The following is a 370-nucleotide window of genomic DNA, read 5'->3' on the forward strand; positions in this document are numbered from 1 at the left end:
TGGCGCGTTTATTCTTCGCTGGCTCTCCTGCTCACACACTTCTCAGGTAATTGTCATGCACCTCCACGCGCGTCCTTTCGTAGCACGTGCGCGCTGCCTTGCTTCCTGCGCCGTTTAGTGACGGTGCTCGCTCGGAGGCAAAGACTCCCGGTAACCGGCCGGACCTCCGGTTACATCCCAGCCGCAGCCTTGACGCAACAAGCCCCCGGGACAAGGAGAGGGGGGAGGGCGCGTGTCCATTGGATGAGACTGGGTGATCACGTGGTGGGGGGAGAGAAAAAAAACAGTGGAAGAAGAGACTTGGGGATTGTCAGTCAAAGAAAAATATTTTTATGAGGCTCGAGCTGTGGCACGAGAAGAGCGCGAGCTC

This window comes from Clinocottus analis, unplaced genomic scaffold, assembly GCF_023055335.1.
Source record: "Clinocottus analis isolate CAN_PGR_092001 unplaced genomic scaffold, fCliAna1.0.p SCAF_16, whole genome shotgun sequence".
Lineage (NCBI taxonomy): Eukaryota > Metazoa > Chordata > Actinopteri > Perciformes > Cottidae > Clinocottus > Clinocottus analis.